Here is a 17,613-nt window from a genome sequence, read left to right on the forward strand (position 1 = left end):
TATCTGTCTTAATCCTCGCCACGACCCCGTTTAACCCAAAAGACAGATGAGGAAACTGAGGCCTGGGGCAGTAAGGAGATCAGTCCAGTGGAAGGCCACAGGCCTGGCTTCCTGCACTGTCCTCCTCCCCCAGGTCTGGGACGTAAAATCTGACTCCAATGCCTAGCCATCAGGTGACTAATGGAGGAAATGTGAGCATCCTGGTGTAGCCCACCACAGTCAGGTGGGCCCTGATGTCTGTAACAAGCCTCACTCAGGTAGGACAGTGGCCGAGGCCCAGACCACAGCGGCCCAGGCAAACGCAACCTACGAAAGCAGAAGCTGGCTAAGACCAGTGTTCTCAAGGGTAGGGGAGGAAGAAATGAGGTGGGCGGGGCTGGGACAAGGAATTCCCATACAGGGGGATCCCTTCCTTCCCTACCCACCCCTGCAGAGATGGGGGTGAAGATCCCTGACCCCAAACCAGCCCCATCTGGGTCCATCCCGGTCCCTCTGCAGGAAATCCTCATCACCCCTCCTACACCTCAGGGGCCAAAGGCAGCAGGGTGCCAGGGTGACCATGATGAATGCTGTCTCTGGATGGGGTCCTCACCCCCTAGGCCTGGGACCAGGATAGGATGCACTCCTGCAACAAAGCACCTGTGCTCCCTGGCACTCAGCAGGTACCAGCTATACCGGCAGGCGCTTCCTCCTCACTGGGGTCCTAGGAGATGCCAGAATTGAGCCACTGGATAGAACAGCTGACTGAGGATCAGCGAGGCAGCACGGCCTTGCCCCAATCACATCCCGGCCCCCAGGCTAGGGGTTCGAACCACTGTCCCGTCACCTGTGGGGAACAAATGGGAAGACCTAAACAGCCAACGGCATGACCTGGTGACGGCCATGAGGAGGCAAGACACAGAGTTGGTTTTTATCTCCAGCATCTGTTGGTAGGAAATACAGCTCCTCATCTCCGTGCCCATAAGTGGTTCTGAGCACGGGCTCAGAAAGGCCTGGATATGAATCCACACTGCACCCCTGGGCAGGTCACTTGGCCTCTCTGGGACTCAGTTTTCTCATCTGTAAAATGGGGCTTGGCATGATGGGTGTTTAATAACTGTAGCTTGTTAGGATTCCTTTGCCACTCAGGGAGTTGGGCAGGAATGCAAAAGAAAAGCTGCCAGAAAGTGAACGCCAGGCCTGGGTCACCCAGGGGCCCAGGCCTCCACACCTCCTCGGGCTGGCCCCAGCTGGGCCTGTGCCTTCCTGTCGGGGTGACCTCTGCAAGGCCTGGAGAACAATGCCTGGGGGAAGGAGGAAACAGAGTCTCCCTGGACCAGGACATAAATCGTGGCCTGCCCAGCTCAGGGAGCCACTGACATACCCCATGCCCTCCCACCTGTGGTAGGCTGAACCCTTACCTTAGGACCCCAGCACCCTGTCCTAGGGGACAGCCTAACTTGCCCTAACCTATGGCCCGGGGGCTCCAAACCAGAAGGAAAGTTTCTGCCATCTCAGAAAGGGCCAGAACATAGGGAAGGGAAACAGACATTTTCTCAGACACCTTGGGCTCAGATGAAGCACCGTTCAATGCACATCTACTATGTGCCATCAGATCCCAGCCTGTCTGTGCTCCACACCCTCCCCTGGCTCCCGGCCACACTTTAGAATGGACTCCAAACTGCTAATCTGACCGTGCCTACAAGCCCTGAGCAGTCGGGCCCCTGCCTGCCTGAACTGTCTCTCCCCTCTCACCAGCAATGCCTTTTTCCTAAAATAGGCCCACTCCCCGTCCTGCCTTAGGACCTGCCCTCACTGTCCCCTTGCCCAACCCACTTCCTGCAGAGCTTGATACAGCTGGCTCCAGGGTGCTGGAGCCCATTGTTAAATATTCAGGAATTTTGCAATCCGGCTGACAGCTGACATCACTTTGGTGGCTTGAAATTAGGAGTATTTACACCACGGGAATCAGCAGATGCTGCATATCAGAGCATTTATTTTTCTCTCCCCCTACCCCAGAGAGCCAGGTGTTTAAAAGTAGAGTCACCAGAACACTAGTGGCTGGCTCCTCGTCATCACTCAGGGATTCTACTTCACCGTCACTGCCTCTCAGAGACCTTCCTGGTGGCCCAGACTAGGAACTCTCACGCACATCCCCTCTTCTAATTCTCTGCGTTCTTCTTTGTTGTCTGTCATTCTGGCCCCTCCCCTAGAATGTAAACTCCATGAGGGCAGGGCATTTGTCTTTCTCCCCACTGCATCCCACCACTTAGAACAGCATCGCCATGTGGTTAAGTGCTTGGGAGTGTTTGTTGAATGAATAAATATGCCAGCCCTCTTGAATATAGACTATACTGCCTAGAAAGTTTTGAGTAATTTTTTTTTCTTTGAGACAAGGTCTCACTTTGTTGCCCAGGCAGGAGTGCAGTGGTGTGATCACAACTGACTGCAGCCTCAACCTCCCAGGCTCAGATGATCCTCCCACCTCAGCCTCCCAGGTAGCTGGGACTACAGGTGTGCGCCACCATGGCCAGCTAATTTTTTGTGTTTTTTGTAGAGACAGGGTCTCACTTGTTGCCCAGGCTGGTCTCGAACTCCTGGGCTCAAGTGATCCAGCAGCCTTGGCCTCCCAAAATGCTGGGATTACAAGCATGAGCTACCATGCCCAGCCCTGAGTATTATTTTGAACCTAACCTCAATCACTCACTGTAGTTCAGAGTTTCTCAATCTTAGCGCTATTCACATTTGGGCCTGGAAAGGAGAGTAGTGAGGCCTGTCCTGTGCATTGTAGGACATTGAGCAGCATCCCTGGCCTCCACCCATCAGGGACCCATAGCATTCTTCCTCCCTGCAGCCATGACAACCAAAGATCTCTCTAGACATTGCCAAGTATGCCCTGGGGTGGGGGGCAATATTGCCCCGGGGTGAAGAGCATTCCCACTACCCTGTGGGAAGGGTGTTACTCTTCCCAGTTTGTAGCCAGGGACACTGAGGCCCAGAGAGGAACTGGACATGTCCAAGAGTCCCACATGGGAACAGAATAGCTACCTTCTGGCTGACACCAAAGCCCATGCTCTCACCAACCTGTCCAGATGCTCAGGCCCCACAGCAACCCTCTGAGAGGGTCCCAAGAATTATACCTATGTAACAGGTGAGGAAACTGAGGCTCAGAGAGGTGAATCACCTGCCCAGAGTCACACAACACACAAGTGGCAGAGCCAGGATTCGATCCCAGGCTTGTCTGCCTCCTAAACCCTCCCACTGTCTCCTGGGGCAGGGATGCTCATTCACTCTCAAGCTCTCTTTCTCTCTCTCTCTCTTGCTCTTGCTATCTCTGTTCAGCCCGAGCCTGCCAGGTTCCTGAGGCCCCACCTGAGTTGCCAGACGCAGGGGTTTAATTTTTCTGTTGCTGGCTCCCAGACTGTTTATGGTTGACTCGGGCTCCTGGCAAAATGATCAGGGGCCGGGGACCAGCTCATCTCATGGATTCCCTCCACAAGAAGGCTGACCATTACTCACACATATCAGGGAACTATTCCTTGGGGGGCACAGGGAGAGCTGTCGGGTGGTAAAAAATACCTTGGCGCTACCATCCCACTGCTAGGAACACGTGCCCGATGGTGGCAGGCTGTGACCAGACCACAGGGTCTGAATGCCCCGAACAAGGAGAAGGTCTGCACATATAATCCTCCCCTCCCTTCCCCGGCCCCACACCGGCCCAATAGTGAGGCCTGAAATTGCTGATGCAGGGGCAGTGGGTTCCAGCCTGGCCCCGCCCTATGACACTGTGACATTTACTGAGCAAGTCCCCAGTGCCAGGCCCGGGGCTAAGTGCCTGAAGTACAGCCTGGCATCGTTTCCCCTCCAGCCTGCACCACTTGCTAGCCAATCTGTGCCTTTCATTTCTTCATCCCTAAGATGGGACAAACAATAGCGACAATGCCACCATGCACTTCCTAGGTTCACTGATGCCCTATATACGAACCACCTGGTATATAGTCAGTGCTCAGTAAAATCTGGTGCTGGCATATAGTACTTTCTCTGTGTTAAGCAGGCTTCTGAGTATCAACTCATATATACATTAACTTGCTGAATCCTTCTAGCTCCATGAGGCGGGAACTATTATTATTCTCTTTCACCGATGAGGAAATGAAGGAACAGAAAGATTAAGTAACCTGCCCAAGGACACACAGCCAGGAACTGGAATTGCTGGGGTTTGAACCCAGGTAGTCTGGCTTCAAAGCCTGTGCCCTTAGTCACATAATTATAATGCTAGCTAAAACATTACTATTTGGTCCTCACAATATTTCTGTGAGGTACACACTTTTTTTTTCCTCTTGTCAATTTTATGTATGAGGAAAGAAAGCTGGGAGCAGTGAAGTGGCTTGTCTGAGATCGCCCAGCTCAGAAGAATCAAAACGCCAGGGCTGAAACCCACAGCAACCATCTGACAGGCTATGGTGCTACTGTGGCTTCCCCAAGGTCAAGAATTCTCTCCTGCACGATGTCCACCTCCACAAGAGGAAGGGAACAAGGGCTGCCATCACCAACCACCAACCAGGGGATGTACGTCGTGCTGCTTTTTTTTTTTTTTTCTTGAGACAGAGTCTTGCTCTGTTGCCCAGGCTGGAGTGCAGTGGTGTGATCTTGGCTCACTGCAACCTCCACCTCCCGAGTTCAAGCAATTCTCCTGCCTCAGCCTCCTGAGTAGCTGGGATTACAGACACCCACCACACCCCACTCATTTTTGTATTTTTAGTAGAGATGGGATTTTACCATGTTGGCCATGCTGGTCTCAAACTCCTGACCTCAGGTGATCCACTTGCCTCAGCTTCCCAAAGTGCTGGGATTACAGGCCTGAGACACCGTGCCCGGCCCTGTCATGGTGCTTTTTAAAAAGGCTTGGAAACCTCTAGTTTAAGAAGACCCAGTTCTGGTCTGCACGAGGCTTAGCCAGATAAAATCAAATCCTAGCTCTCAGGTGAGGGCATTGAGGGGCAGGAAGGGAAGCCCAAGGCCAAAGGTCAACTATAGTCCTGTCCTGGCTCTGCGCCTGTGCTGTGTGACCTTGGCCAAGTTGCCTGCCCTCTCTGGGCTTTCGTTATCTCAACTGGAAAATGTTGTAGGGGAGGGGCATAAAAAACAGGAGAAGGTCTTTCCCATTCTAGAATTCTACCTAAACTTTCACGTCAGTGCCATATTGATAGTGAAAAACCACAAGCTTGTGTTTTAGATGTTCACCTACTACAATGTCACAGGGTCTATCACTGTCAAGTCTGGACGCCTAAGCTGCCAAGGCGAGTCCGAATATCTCCACGTACACACACCCAGGCAGGGAAAACTGGGTCAGCAGACACTGGCCCATGGCGGCCAGTGCAACAAGCTCTCAAAGACTTTCCACGATGATGCCGCCGCAGGCTCCTGCTGGTCTGCCTGAAGTCAGCCTTCTAAGAAGTTCTGAATTTCCATTCCTCCCAAAATGGCCACAGAGGCCTTGGCAGAGAGCCGGCCCCTGAGAACTGTCCCTCAGAGGGTACTCGGGAGCTGGAAGCAGCCCCTTTCCCAGAAGTCATATAAAGGGGAGCAGGACTGGGGACCCTGGATCTCCCCTGCAGTCATACAGAAGCCAGGAGCAGGGGATGCACCTAGGGGATCACAGGCACTCCCAGGGAGCAGGGAACTGAGCCTCCTCCCAGGCCAGGCCAGGCCTGAGTGCACACAGCTCAGATTTCAGGACCAGTTTCTCTGTTTGTTGAAACCGCCAAACACCCCCATATCCACCCAAAATGTGGGCAAACCCAGCCTTTCTCTCTATTTCAGCCTCAATGTGGATGGACTGTCAAAAAACACAACCGCCATTACCATCCGCTACACAATCTAATGTCAAAAATCTCAGACGCAGAGGAGGGAAGGTAGGGGCCTGCTGAGAACTAGGACACCAGTTTTTGCAGGCTTAAAAACAGATCAATTTTACTCTAAAGTTTAAAATGAAACATGCTCTTGTTTGGGGAAAGAATTTCATTAGGGGGAAAATATAATATAAAAATACCCATTTAGAAAGAATGTGCTATTAATTCTTAGCACTCTATGCAGAGGGGAAAATTGCATTTTTATCTAAATGGTTTTTCTGCATAAGCCATTTACAATATTCTTTGCCTGTCTGTAATAGGCCCTGCTACCATTAGTACTGGGACAACCAGGCTGAGGGCTGAAATCGCCCTCAAACACATTTAATACATAACCTCTGAAAATCTATTCCAACAGGGACCTTAGCGAACAGGCCGGCATTCCTTTTTTTTAAGGAAGAAATAAATACTGCTGGGTTGTGGGTCGGGGGGAGTTGGGGAGTGGTGTGCTGATGCCGAAGGAAGGGACAAGATGGTTTAAGTTAAAAACAAATGGTATGAGTCCCTTTAGCCAGATGTAAAATTGCAATCGTTTTTTGGTTGGACGATTGCAACTATTTGATCGCCTGCATCTATATAGATGTGTGTGCTGGCATCCGTCACACACACACACACACACACACACACACGGGTTTCCATCAAACAAGCAAACAAGGAAAGGATGAAATTTGGGATATGAAAACAAACTATTTTTAAACGCTAAAGCAAACACACCAAGATAGTAATACTGCTATTTTCCCATTAAACCAAGTTTCTCTCAATTTGAAAAGCGAGAATAATCTAAACAATACTTCCAAACAAACTGCTCGGAGTCTGGGTGTTGTGGCCTCCGCCGTTCCTAACAACGGAAAAACCCCCTCTGTCGAGAAGCAAAAACACAGGCAGGGATGGGGCCGGCCGCTTCTCCACGTCCGGCCACGTCGCACCAAAGGAGTCCTCCCCCACATCTTACGCCTGGACGCCAAGACGTCTCAAACTTCAAAATGCAATACTTTTTCTTTTTTCCAAAAAGTTTTTTTAAAGTCTTCCAGCTCTTTCTCTCTTCGATTCCCAAAATAACTACTTACTTAATACCAAATGTTGGGGAACTAAATTAGTTCATTAAGGAAATGCAGGGGCCGTGATGGGCACCGAGCGTGGGGGCTCTTGCAACTTCGCTGCCATAAGCCAGAACGCCTCTGGCTGCTCTCTTCCGGCTTTACCTAGCCCATAAATTCTTCCTTTAAAACCAGGAGTCTAGAAATGTCATAATTATAGCTGATACAGGTAACAGGTGTGCCCCCCCCCCCCCATGGCCCCTCCCAGCCCCACCACGGCCATCCAGACAAGCCTCTGGAAGATTTAGTGGTCTTGCCTGGGGTGTCGTAATTACCGGAAACGACTCCAGTTTTAAGGGTTAGATAAAGACCCTCTCCAAATTTAAGGCCAGACACCAATGTCCATTAGACTTTTAACGGGCCCACATAAAAAAAGAAATTGTATCCTCATCTCTCCAAATGCCTGTTTCCTCAGCGCCTTCAGTTCATTTCAGGCTGGCTCAGCGCCGCAAAGACTCCGTCTGGCCCTCACTCTGCAAAGGCAAGGCCTTGGTGGGAACCGACGAGATGAGCGAGGAATTAAGCAAATGGTGGGGGGTGCCGAAAACACCATTTCTCAAAAACTGTCATGGCCGAACCCTGGCATTTTGATGGTTGTTTTTTGAGTGGAATTTTAGCCCATCTTCTGAAGGCAGAGAGACAGGAAGGCTGTGGGGAGCCCAGAGAGGAAGAGGGGGGCCCCCAAAGAAGCCAGGCTGAAGTGCTCGCACCATCAAAATGACACATGCTCCCCTTTACAGACTCAGTGTTAGGAAAGGCCAAAGCCGAGGGCTGTTTTGCTTTGTTTTTCCTTTTCTCAGCTTCCGAGACTTATGCATACTTTTTCTTCCTTCTTTGGAAGTCAAACGATGCATTTCTTAAAAGTTAAACACACACACACATCCTCCTACCACCACCACCACCATGTGTCAAGGAAGCAGCATAAAAGGTACTGCAAAGAGGTTGAAGATTCCCAACTGTCCACCCATGTGCAGAGACCTCTGGCCCACACGAGTGCTCAACTCCCAGTCAATTAAGAATTAATGCTGGGAAACTCTCAGGGTCGGAGACCCAAGGCACCAGAAGGAAGCCCGTGTTCTTTGGCCGTCTCCAAGGCTCTGGGAGGCTGGGTTTGCTCAACGACTGGGCTTTTTCTCCCTCCTCCTGGACGAGTGATGGTGAAAGGCGCCACTCGCCTCCTCTTCCTGTCCTGAGGAGGTGGTGGGAACCTAGACTACTGGTGGCCATTATTCTATGCCAGGCAATCCGGGCCCATTAATGCCCGTGCGCACGCGCACACACACACACACTCTTCTAATCCCAGCAAAATGCTTCACAGGCGCTGAGCACAAAATAAATGCTTATTAACTAAACTGACCCAAAATAGTGAAATGTACAAGTAAATTAATCATGCCTTTCCCGGAGGCCTAACAGGATTACAAATTCGGCAAAAATTGACCGCACGGAGATCAATACGCGTCTACTTCAAACTGAACGAGGCCAAAACTTTGCATGAGCTTCTTCTTGGGGGAGAAAATTATTTTTTCATTTCTTATTAAGACTTCTCAGGCCTGTGTGGTATGTGTGCACGTGCACGTGCGTGTGTGCACGCAAGCAAAGCCCGGCAAAAGGCATTCAAAGCTTTCTGCCCAGACGATTTAGAAATAGTCATGGCATAAGGATCGTGAAATTGCTCCTGTTCTAAAAAGCCAAATTTTGATCTGCAGCCTCCCTTCCCTCAAATACTAAACAATCGCCAAAAGTTACATTGCAGGGGATGAAAATGGCCAATTTGTTTTTAGTCAATTAGGTCTCACTGCAAAAGCATTAAGGGCTTCTGAAGGCTGGACCTGGGGTCTCCTGGAAGGGAGGAAAGAAGAGACTCAATTTCTCCAGCTCCTTTCCACACTTGGCTTATCTCAAGTCAGGGAAATCTTCCTCTTGCTGGATTTGTCACTTACTTTGGTCCCCTTTTTGCCTACCATTCAGAGAAAGGAAAAATATATATATTGTGTGGGAGGGCATCATGGGGCACACTTGCATTTCAAGGCATTGGGACCTGCCTACAAGGTCTGTGAAAGCCAAGATCATCCCTGAGGGTCTTGCTAGGAGGGAAGCCTTAGTGGCCACCTTACAGGGTCACCAGGGGAAAGGTCACTCCCTTTTCCCACCCCCATCATCCCTCTTTTATGGAAGGATCTGGGCCTCAAGGGACCAGCTCCTCTGCAGGAATTGGCCACAGGCACGTCTGGGTCTTGACCTACCCAGGGCCCATCTGGGTCTTCATCCCCTTGAGCCTGCCTTGGCCACTAACTCAACAGAAACGGGTCCTGACTGCTAACAGATCCACAATGCGGTCATCCAGTCTCAGGCTGGGTCCTCCGGATCTACCTCCCCCATGCATGTGCAGCGATGTGGGAGCCCCGAGCCCCACAGGGAAAGCTTGGGCAAGAACCTTCTGTCCTTTGTGACGGCCGACACCAGCCGCCAAGTAATTCATACACCCTCAGCCTAGCCCAGGTGATGTTGTTATAAATGAATTCCACATTTATAAATTATTTTCCACTCGCGAACCCCAAGAGTCAGTAAACGACACTTCAACTCATGTTGACGCATTTCTCGCTGCCCCATCCGTCCCTCTGCCATGCCCCTATCCTGAGAAAATACGCCGCACCCCAATTTCCATCTAGTCTTCCTCACTGGAGGTGCTTCTCTCTCTGCCTTCTGATTTATTTGGAAATGAGGACCTACAGTGTCCACATCAGGATCGGGGCCCTAAAACTTGCAAGGATGTTTTCAAACAGCACACAGGGACCAGGAAGAACCCACTAACTTCCCAGCAAATTCTCAACCAACCCCTGCTTTCTCTGGAAGACTGAGCTTTGGGGATTTCAAAGCAGGCTAGGTTTTCTGCCGACTTCCCCACCCCTTCTCTGATCATAAGATGGTCCCTCAGAAGTATTTTACTCCTGGTGGTCGCTGCCAATCACTCAACAATGCTTGTGTTCCAAGATCCAAGGGCGTCTGAAAACACTGCTTCACAGTAACTGAAAAGGGTCATATCTTTTTTTTTTTTTTTGACACCTCATCCTTCCCTGAATGACTGGATGAGCAAGAAGCTATGTGTGTGTGTGTGCGTGTGTGTGTGTGCACGCACGTGTGTACGCATGTGCGCATGCGTGGAGGGGTTCACTTATTAACTGTCATCTCACGTTCCAGGAGTTCCCAAATAGGACCAAGAAAACCAGACCAGGCACACACTGGGGCCCTCAATTTTGACGCAGAGAGATTTCTCCTAGTCATACCACGCAAAACGAGTGGCATCAGAAAGACCCCCCCAGACGGTGTCACTCCAGGGAAATTTTTGTCCCAAGTGTTGAGATCAAACAAAACCATCATGCCCAAAACTCTTTAAATTCTTCTCAGCACTGAGAAGAAAAAAACTACTTTTAAATCCTCACAATTGAATGCATCAATGGGCCACTTAGTTCTCATGAGTCAGGCTGCTCGAAGAGCGAGCAGGAAAAACAAAGCTGCAAGGGTGCCTCAGCACCAAAGTTAGTCCACGTTTCCTCCAAAGACATGACCATGGCCATATACTTCTGAGTAACTATGCAGATTGTTTTTGAGACATGCAGGATAAAAACAAGACCTGGTTCTCTTGTGGGTATCTTTGAAGTCCCCAACTTTCCAAAGATCTTCTATAGCAATGGGTCCCAAATACGCCTCCGCCAAGGGGTCTCCCTGTTTCCCTAAACTATTTCCCAACACACCTTGCATCTCCCAAACCAAATACCAGCATAGGTAAGTCAAACTGTAGCCCAAGAAACCGAGATAGACAGAAGGAGCAAAATCCTAGGAGCAAACATTTTGGGGGAGTCCAAGATTTTCCACAGAGAGATCAAAGATGGGAATAAGATGGAAGCTTCTGGGCACATAGTTGATCCTATAAACTCCAGGGGAAGTAGGGCAAGGTGAGTTCGCTGGACTCAGAGCTTTCAAGATGAGAACACGAAAACGTGATTTCCCTCAACAATGTGAGTTTATATGGGAATGTTTATTGGGGAATTTTTTCTCCCTTTTTGGACAAGTCCATTCCATGGAAGATGTTCCTTCTGGGACATTCACAGAGAGCCAGCATGTTATTACAAATGCTCTAAGACCTCCAAACTGCTAGATTCAGTTGCCTTATGTATAAAGGGCATTTGGGTCCCTACGATGATGCGTAAATCGTGAAAAGATACACATGCAATCACTATAAAGTTCTCTCTGCTCCGGCTTCTCAAGGAAGTGGTGATTATGAAATCCCACCAGCTTTCTCAGCCTAGAGAGAATGACAATTTGGGATGCTGTGGCTATGACAAGTCCTGACTCAGGAGGTACCTAGGGTGCCAGTCCAATACGGTCTTGTCAGGCCCAAACTGGAAGCTATCGGGAACCCAGTTTCAACCCCTTGGATTTCAAGACTGGGAGAAACCCATGGCCATTTCTCCCCTCTGTGCCCTTTTGGGCAAACACCGGGTTGGGAGCAGACACTTCACTGGCTGCTCAAACCTCGGAGGCTGCTGATTAAAATGAAGGCCGGCACACAAAGCGGGTCTCAGCATCCTATAATAATTACATCCCGAGAATATGATGCCTTTCAAAAGTCCCTCCCCACACAAGTAAATGAAGCTTAACTCTGCTTCTCAATCCTGGTCACAAAATAAGTTTGGAGGTTTTGCCCCCTGAAGCGCACACTTGGCGGGGTACCATCTCACCCACGCTCTGCAAAGCGGCTGATCACCCAGGTGAGGCTGCATGCTGTCCTGTCATCGGAAGATGGCAGGAAATGACCAGGGCCACCTTCGTGCGGGGTGACCCATCGGGTGCAATGTGCCAGGATCCCAGAACCATCTCTCCTTTTGAGGCCTGTTCACAGTTTCTCGGGGCCCTGGGTGGCTCTGAGCTGGGGACTGTGGCTGAGCTGTTCTGCATCAGGACACAGAGGGTCCCTGCAGGCAGGACCATGACTAATTTGAAAGCCCAGTGTCGTCTCCGCCACGTCGTTGGTACAAAAAGATTACAATAAAGGCTAGGAATTTCCATAAATGAGAAGCAGCGTCCGCTTCCCACAACTGGTGGGGGTAGGTGGGGGGGGAGTAAAGAAGGGGAGGGGGCACTGATTCAAAGATTCCTCTCCTGGCAGGAAACTGGTGTTAGCTGAACTCAGCCAGAGAGACACCTCCACGCACGCTCACGCACAAAACCCAGCGAGGGGCGACGTGCGTCTGCTACTGAAATACTCCAGATCAAAGTCACCCACAGCCCAGGAGGCCCGGGAGGCTGAGATTTCGTAATTAGGATCTTCAAAATCCTCCCTCTATTTTTAGGACTCACGCTCATTCAGTCCTTTACAGAATCAGAACCTGTCAGCTAAGGCCATTGAGACTGAAGGGTGAGCTCCTTTCCCCGCTCGCCTTCAGAAAGCAGATTAAGGGTAAACTGGAGGAGTGACTCCAGATTGGATGGAAATACACTCGGCCATGCATATGTATATATGCGGATGCTGGGATGGGGCGAGGGGGAGAGAGGGGGGCTTCTTCACACACTGAACTGCATGGGGCCCTGCTTTGCTCCCCTGAGATACAGACCCAGAGCTTCCACCCACCTCAGCTGTGCTCTTTCGAGCTGGCCCCCAGACCACTTCATTTGGCTCCAGTGTGTGTGAGAAGGCGAGGAGGCTTGAAAAATTTCCTCCAAATGTCCCTCTTCTCAATCACGCACTCATGTATACATCAACATCTCCACCAAGAGCGATCAAATCCCACACTCAAATCTGTCCACCCAAGACGCGCCTAAATATAGACACCGTCCTAAAACAAACACATCGTCGGCAAGTCAAAATCCTGACTTGAGTCAAAATGATGAGGTTGGGCGATCCTGGCCCCTCCAGACCAGAGAACTGGGTGGAACAAGCAGCGGGTAGTGAGAAAAGGACAGAAGGTGAACCCACTGGTTGCAGCCCCCCACCCCCTCCGACAAACAGAGGACCGCTCTGACATGAGAGGATTTGGTGTTTTTATGTTGCGGTGTGCTTGGGAGGCCTGCTTGCTCCCACACACTCCCCAGACATTTGATCCTATTATATAAAGCTACAGCCTTTTAATCTCTAAAAATAACCAAACAGAGGTAAATACAGTATTCCTTACCAAGAGTGTTTATCTCTCCTAAATGCTTTCGGCAAAGCTGATCACTCCCTGGGCAAAGAACACAATCCGACGTCATTGTCATTCAGGTGGAGAGAAACGGGTCACAAGTGATTCTGCTACATTTTCCAGCATAAAGTGAGTTTAGGAGATCCTGTGAAATCCCAGTGACCCACTCAAGTTGGCCCTTCCACAGTGGGAAGAATTTTCCTCCTCTAATTTCACCTGGTCCTGCCGGACTATTTATTAAAAATGTATATTTTATATCAGCACAGGGTATCAAGTAACTTCTTGGCAAGAGTAGCCGCATTTTCAAAACCTATTAAGATTCTTTGTGGAAATTTAAATACCTCTGTCAGGCAAACAAAATCATATCAGGAATCATAGAATTTCCTTGCTAGAAAGAGAAATTAGATTAACTAACTCTCACTCCTTTCCTAGAAACCTCAATAAACTAGAAGTACATTTCAACAGTTCCTTATTTCCGGTCTGAAGGGGCCTCACAAGAAATCTAAATGAATTTATATTAAAGAAAGCTATACTTGGGGAAAGCCCTTCAATCTATAAAAATTGCATATATATATATATGAATATATAAATATATTTTGCATATTAGAAAGCAATGGCTATTTAAAATCAAAACAGCCAGAAAACCCAGTGGTAGAAAACCATGACAAGTTCAACACTGCCAGCTTTCAGCCCCTTAAAACATCCTTGTCCTTTATTAATATTTAGTAGAAATGTATGATTGCAGATGTGTGTTAGGTTGGGGTTTTATGTCAGGAGGCGGGCAAAGTAGACAGGTTTATTACAGCCATGAAATATTAAACAAGCACCAAAGAACAGTAGTTTGATGTCCTGGGATATCCAGGGAGCAGGGAGGCCCAAACGTCAGCTGCACAAAGGGGGCCCTATCTGTTTACATTATCCCTTATTAACACCTGCGAAGTTTTGGGTTACATCTTCCGGAGGCGCAAAAGTCACATGAAGGCATACAACTCGTGCTGGGTAATTTCACAGGGAAACAGGATTGCAAAGCTCTTTGCCTTCCCCCAAACAAGTTCAAATGAGCCTTAAAAATTCTCTCAGGAAAACAGTGCTTTGCTCTGAGGCTAGGACCTACCTGCCCCCCCACCCCAAGTCTGCCCTATGTCTAAAGAAATTCCATGTTCAAATCTTGCCTGCCTAGGATTGCTCAGTGCTGTTACTGTGTTCTGACTGCAACACTGAGAGAAGCATGAAATTCCAAAAATTTCTCTGGCATCACTGTAAAAATATCATACTTCCAAAAAGGGCAGGATTGCTTGCAGAGTGTGTACCGAGACTGCTCCCATTTCAATGTATGTGAAAGAGTACTTCAAGACTGCCCTGGGTTTCAAGATAGAGCTACCAGGGGAAAGGAGGTTTGGCAAAGATAAACGTATTACAGAATACGGTTAATTCAACTTTTGAAAATTGTAAGGGGCAGGAGGGGAGAAAACGTACTTTTTCCAACTTAATATGCATTATCTATAATCTATCATTATCTCTCCTCTCTGTGTTGAAATTCTTCCGTAGCCACACACCTATTACAAAGATAGGCGGATGATTTTGCAAACTCTTTTTAAATTCATATAATTCTCACCAATTTAATTGATGTTTGAATAGGCCCAAACTCAGGCTGGGTTTTGTTTTTTGTTGTTTTTTTTTTCCTTTCCACAATCTCACCCTTCCCCCACCACAACTTTGTACAAATAGAGCCTCATGCTCAGAGGTAAAGTTGCATTATATAAAAGTTGTTGGGTGGGTTGATTAAGAAGTCAAGAGAAGCATGATTTGGAGAGACTAGCTAGATTTCCTGGCTTAAAAAAATCATCATCCCATGTGATGTTGGCCTAGACTTTGCGAGAACGACAACTTGCCAGTCAAGTTCCCTCCCCTCCAAAGGACATCTCAAGCCCATAAGACAATCTGGGCACGTCCCAGTGGCTGCACGCCTTGTACAGTTCTGAAGACTTATTCGTTCCCTCCAATCCGAGCACGGATCATTTTGTTAAATACCGACTAGTATTTTGTCATTGGAGCGAAGAATTTCAGAAACGGTGTTAATATTTAATCACATTAGTACTGGCATGTTTTACGGCGTGACAAAATAAAATATCATTACAAAAATGGGCTTTGCCTGCAAGGGGGGTAGAAAAAAAAATGCTGGGGCTGGTACCTAGAGAAGGTCTATTCGAAGCCATTGGACACCACTGCTCAAGGCTAATGGGACCATGAGCATGTTTTTAAAGGAAAAGCAGAACATTTTGCTATGATTTTTTTTTTCTGTCTCTATTTCGAAGTGGCACACTTCACTCTGATTTTCAGTGAGGGGACTCAGGGGCCTGTAGAAAGCTCTGTGTACCTATTTATACAACGTGTGCAGATGGAACTACAGGGTGCTATCATAATGAAAAGTTTAATCATCCTTATTTACTACCAGTAAGGGAGCAGGATTCAGATGCGGATACCTTATAAAGCCTTAACTAGCAACCCCAAGGCTACAGAAGCTTCGAGTGACCTCAATTCGCTGCTTTATCGAGGAAACTGTCCTTCCCACACCACAGAGTAGAAAACAAAGGAGGTCAAGTGGGTGTCCCTGCTGGTGCTTATAAGACAGCCAGCCCTGCTGGTCCCTGATGGAAGTCCCTGTTGCCCCACGTGCAGGGGAGGGCTTCCTTTAGCTTACAGGAGAAATAAACCCTAAAGTGACTAGCATCTGTTTCTAAAAAATATTTTCATTCATCTGACTGTGATGATGACACAAACAAAACATTTCTTTGGTGACATTTCTTCATTCACAGCCTGCATCTTCATCTCTAAAGGAAGGACTGGAAAGGGGATGGGGAGAGACATCTTCTAAAAATCTCATTAAAATGACCCTATACCTGTCCACCTAGTCTATGAAGGCCCTTTAAAAGACTTGAAGATGAAGTGCTACTGTTTTTCCTTAAATGGATTCTTTAAATCAGGGTTGTTTTTTGTTTTTTTTTAACTTTTCTCACCTCATTTTGGCCAATATGTTCTTAATTACTAGGAGTGGGAGGGGAGGATGAGAAGGGGAAGGGGGAGGGGCGGCCAGGCCAGGCTAGGTAGAAGTGACAGGGGCTGAGATTTGTGCTAACCAGCTATTGATCGGGCCAGATCGAGATGTTGTGTACAAGAAAATAAAGGGGTGGGGGGAGCAAGCAGGAGGCTGTGTCCAACTCGATTTTAAAAAGGGGGGGGAAAAAAGGGAGAAGAAGCTGAGGGTCCCAAACTAACCAATTTATGGCCTTGCCTGGGAGAAGCCTGGAGAATGCTGATGCTGGCCGCAGCGTCTGCTGTGCATGCTAAACACCCGGCTTCAAATGAGAGAGTGCGTCCCGGGCGTCCTGGGCTGGGCAGTAACCGCGGAACAAAGAGAAAAAGCAGAGAGGCCGCATTCATGAATGAGAAAACCTAAGCGGGAAAGCTACCCGGGATGCGCGCCTTGAAAGCCCCAAGTTCTGAACCACCCAACTCCCAGCCCACTCCCGCTTCCTCTCCTCTTGCCTCCCCCAGCCCCCATGCCATTCTCCTAAAACCTACCCTCACCTTAAATCCAGGGTCAAGACATGGCAGGATGTGGGGAGGATGAGGGAAACGAAGGCAGAGGAGGAAAGAACTGTAAAAGAGGGCAAGAATTGCACTGAGGGGGGACACATTTTCAAAAACAAGGTTAAAATGCCAGCCACTGGTTCCATGGTGATAGTCTGTCTAGGGAAACCAAGGGAATTCAACTATAGTTTAAAAGAAAAACATAGAAAGAAAAAAATGATGTTACCTGATTTTAAGAAGCCATTAGATATATATAGATACATATATAGACACACATACCTATATATACACCTATATATATATACACACACACACGCACACGCACTTTATATACAGACATTTTAAACCTCCATTCAGATAAAATAAATGTCTACGGCAACCCAGTCATCCTTAGGTTAAAAAGAACTGTTATTACTTTAACTGGAATGGCAGCCCATTTACTAACCCCACCCCACCCACCTTAAAGGCCTCCAGGCCTGGTGGGGAGGGGGTGCTTAGAATGCAAACGAAAGCTGGGACAGGACATCTGTCACCAAAGCCAAGCGAGATATTGACAAACACGGATCCTTTGTGTCTTAAGAGTATATATCCATATCCCCATACACAAATGATGTCCAAGCCGACCCCACCCCAGCACTCCCCCTCCCCAACCCCACCAAATGTCAAGGGGATGCACCCTGAAAAGGTTCCCTGCCTCCTGCAACCCCCACAGGTCTCCCGTTTTTCAATGAAACTCTGATAGTTAAGAAGAGACAAAATAGCTATTCATTAGGAACAAATGTCAAATTAGGCGTTGCCTCTGAGTGATGCTGCCGACACCAGGGCTGGTAACTTTTTTTTCCTAAAGATGCTGGCACCTAAAAG

The 17,613-nt window shown here is 48.5% G+C and overlaps 1 protein-coding gene and 1 long non-coding RNA gene across 2 annotated transcripts in view; both read right to left on the reverse strand.

Moving 5' to 3' along the window:
• MN1 (MN1 proto-oncogene, transcriptional regulator) overlaps nt 1–17,613 on the reverse strand; it is a 55,060-nt gene that overhangs the window by 30,307 nt on the left and 7,140 nt on the right. The gene's annotated exons all lie outside the window — the stretch shown is intronic.
• LOC134730137 (uncharacterized) lies at nt 16,145–17,343 on the reverse strand. Its single transcript, XR_010111807.1, has 2 exons — nt 16,747–17,343; nt 16,145–16,549 (listed from the first exon to the last, which is right to left on the reverse strand). It is a non-coding gene; the product is annotated as an uncharacterized LOC134730137 (long non-coding RNA).

This window comes from Pan paniscus, chromosome 23 (genome assembly GCF_029289425.2).
Source record: "Pan paniscus chromosome 23, NHGRI_mPanPan1-v2.0_pri, whole genome shotgun sequence".
Taxonomy (NCBI): domain Eukaryota; kingdom Metazoa; phylum Chordata; class Mammalia; order Primates; family Hominidae; genus Pan; species Pan paniscus.